At 41.1% G+C, this 3,577-nt stretch overlaps 1 non-coding gene across 1 annotated transcript; it reads right to left on the bottom strand.

The window, feature by feature from the left end:
• Positions 1-2,852: 2,852 nt before the first annotated feature.
• On the bottom strand, positions 2,853-2,925 carry Trnas-cga (transfer RNA serine (anticodon CGA)). The gene has a single exon. It is a non-coding gene; the product is annotated as a tRNA-Ser (tRNA).
• Between the last annotated feature and the right edge of the window lie 652 nt (positions 2,926-3,577).

Here is a 3,577-nt window from a genome sequence, read left to right on the forward strand (position 1 = left end):
TCATGCAAGCGAATCATTAGGCCGCGGACTGGACGCACGCGACCGGGCGGCGCGGCGAGCGGGGCGTCGCGGCGAGCGGGGCGGCGAGCGGCAATCGCTACCGCTGCCGCTGTCGTTCAAAACAGATTCATTCATGTCTATACATTTTGATCGAGTTGCGCGATTCACCGCTCGCGCCGCCCGGCACCAAGCTACTCGATGAAAATGTATAGACTTGAATGAATCTATTTTGGACGACAGCGGCGGCGAGCGGCGACTACCGCCCGCACCTGCCGCGCCGCCGGTCGCATGCGGCCAGACCGCGGCCTTAGAGTACCAGCTATAACTACGGAGCACTCATTCAAACGTAAGTAGTTTACTGAACCTAAGATTGCTGTGATGGAGAAGCTTAAACTATGCGGGCGATGCACATTAGAGCGAATGGCGGTCGAACATTGAAATTAGACTAATATTTTTTAAGGTTTTTGGTGGTTCAAAAGCTAGAATGACAAAATAAAATTAAGGTAGGAAACCTACTACCCCTACTACCCTTATCGTTCAAAAAGGCACTTCACTCGGAAACTACTAAGCGGCCAATATTAATAAAATTAAAAAAAAAACATTAGTAAGTATTGCCTATCCATCACCATTTACTTGTGTAGTATGTAGTAGTAGTAGACGTAAAAGGCGCCGCAGGCGCCCTTTACGTAAGGCGCGCTTTTGATTGTCGGGCTTCGCTCGACCCTACAGTGCAAAGCCTGTGTGTAAAAGCGCGCTTCGCGCGTTTGAATGTCGGGCTTCGTCCGACCCTACAGTGTGAAGCCGGTGTGAAAGAGCGCACTTCGCACGCTTGAATGTCGGGTTTCGCGCGACCTTACAGTGTAAAGGGCGCCACAGGCGCCCTGCATGTAATCTTTACAATATAAAAGGCGCCCCGGGAGCCATGTATAAAAAGCGCGCTTCGCTTCCAGCTTTTTATAATACCGCGTATTTTAATTTTATAATATTTCAAAAAGATCTATCAAATGAACTCAATTGTATCGAAATCGGTTAATGGACTGATGAGTAATTATTAAATAAACACTGCAAATAGGGGTAATTTTAGCTCCGAATGCGTCGTTTCTAGGGCAGAATCAGCGCCATATATGTCAGCAGCACATGCAGTTCCGAGTAATGGCTACTTTCGTTGATACACTGATATCAAAACCATTCATGATATACCGCCACCGCGCCATAACACTTTTTCGTTAATATCGGTTTTCGATCCGAGCCCCTCTACGGGTTTTTAAAGACGTGCACCTTACGTTTCACGTCAAAAAAGTTTGTCAAAAATGACCTTTTTCTCGCATCCTGTAGGTACCTATGTTTTTTCCAAAATCTGTAAACCCCAAAATTCATTAATTTGAAATTGAGGGAAGGTTTTCTAAGACCATTTTCGCGTAGCAGCACGGGATCTGGTAGCTGCCCTCACTGACCCAAACTTGCCCAAACCAACCTGTATACCTGGCTGATTTTTGAATTTCTAAAATTATTGAAATGCTTAGTAGTGGAGATATGTCGAGGGGAGCCACACGAAATCAAGCGCACGAAACTCAAAACCGCACACAAGTGCGGGTCGGACTCGCCCACTGAGGGTTCCGTATGTTTTAGTATTTGTTGTTATAGCGGCATCTGCAACAGAAATACATTATTTGTGAAAATTTGGGTTCATTAGATACAGCCTGGTGACAGACAGACGGACAGAGGAGTCTTAGTAATAGGGTCTCGTTTTTACCCTTGGGTACGGAACCCTAAAAATCGGCCCGTTTAGACCTGACGATGTCACCACCTGTCGAACAAATTAGGTACTACTTAGTTAGGTCACCTGTGTTAAAGTGACATCTTTGTTAGTTATTATTAAACAACTTGTTTGACATGTATAGTGTAAAGGTCACTCACACAAACGGCCGTTGAGTAATATTTTCTCAATTTTTTATTGAATTTTTCAATTGAATAATTGGCTCCATAAACCCGCTCAGACAAACGAATCTATACTACATAAACCTCAAAGTTTATGGTGCAAGAAATCTACGTATTTTATAAGAAAAACTGTAAATAAAATTTTATTAAATTCGGAAAAAGGAGAGAACCACTTAAAGCTAACTAAATGTATGCCTCCGCCGTTCAAAACACTTTAGAAAATTAAAATAACAAAAATAAAACATATTTTTAGGGCTAGTTAAATAAAAGCTTGTAAAAATGAAACGAATACGCTAAGCCCGCGCTTGATCAATTAACTTCAAAATAGAAAAATAAAAAACAAATAAAAAAAAACAATACGAAATTTAACTTTAAATGTAAAAAACAAAATACAAAAAGTTATGTAGCAGCATACAATTACTGGGGATCGAACCAGGGACCACCCGGTGCAAACGAAAAAAGCGAATGTTTGCAAAACACACCATGATAGTGCTTACCTAAGCTGACGAAATTCAGCTACTCATTCTCGAGTAAAAATTAAATACCAAACCAATAGCCGCCAAAGCCAGCAATACAAACTTTCTGAATTTTTCGAAATTTAATCTGTAAACATATCTCAAAAAGAAATTACTATTATGGTATCGATACGACTATTTGATTAGGCGCGAGCTATCACGACTCCGCCATTTTGAAATTTTTTAAAAAACCGGATCGACAAAAAAAATCTATTTAGTCATAGAATTTGGTCACAAAATTTCACGAGAATCGGTTGAGAATTGCGACCTGTAGAGGAGAACATCCGGACATACAAAAGCAAAATGCGCAAGTCAAACCGTAGACCTCCGCTACGCTTCGGTCAATTAAAAACTGTAATAGATGTCATATATTAAAGAAAAAGTGACGAAGCCCTCCAGTGGTGAAGGCCGGATTCGAACCGGCGTCTTTAGCTGTCGCGGCTAACGCCATGAACCCCTAGGCCACCCCGCCACGGCGGTGCCCGTCCGAATTTCTCGACTATATGCCATCTTAGTAAGACTAGGCGTCTTTGACCAGCTCTAAGGGCAAGCAGTGCGCGCTTGCACCTCCTAAACGAACTCCTTACGGATTTACGTTGTAGCGAGAGAGACTGGTGCTGCCATCTATGAACAAGTTTGGGAACAAATCAAATTATTTTATTAAATATTTTGATTTGTGTTTTTTTAATTATGTATACTTATACAACATTGTATGTAGAATTTCACTATTAATTACTATAATATATATATACCTAATAATTTGTGAGTAAGAAGAAGACAATGGTCTAAATCTAAGAATATTTGAACCTTACCTACCTAATCTGCGAAGCACATGTAGGTATTATCAAAAAGTGTATATCTCCTCAAAGGTCCACTAGCAGCTTAAAACGCGAACGGTTTAAAATTTAATCTACATATTTAATTAACAATTTTCTTACACCAAGCGTCTTAGAAACAGTAACCTATGTGATCAAAAGGGAAACATGGATACTTCCTCGTGTGCGTGTGACCCTTTTACCCTCCCTGAGGTTTCGTTTTCGTCCTCTCCTGTTAACAGTTTACTGCTCATATCATTTACCTCAAACAAGGCCAATTAAAATTTATGGCTCCCTAAATTTGGTTCA

Source organism: Cydia strobilella, chromosome 8 (assembly GCF_947568885.1).
Source record: "Cydia strobilella chromosome 8, ilCydStro3.1, whole genome shotgun sequence".
NCBI classification, from domain to species: domain Eukaryota; kingdom Metazoa; phylum Arthropoda; class Insecta; order Lepidoptera; family Tortricidae; genus Cydia; species Cydia strobilella.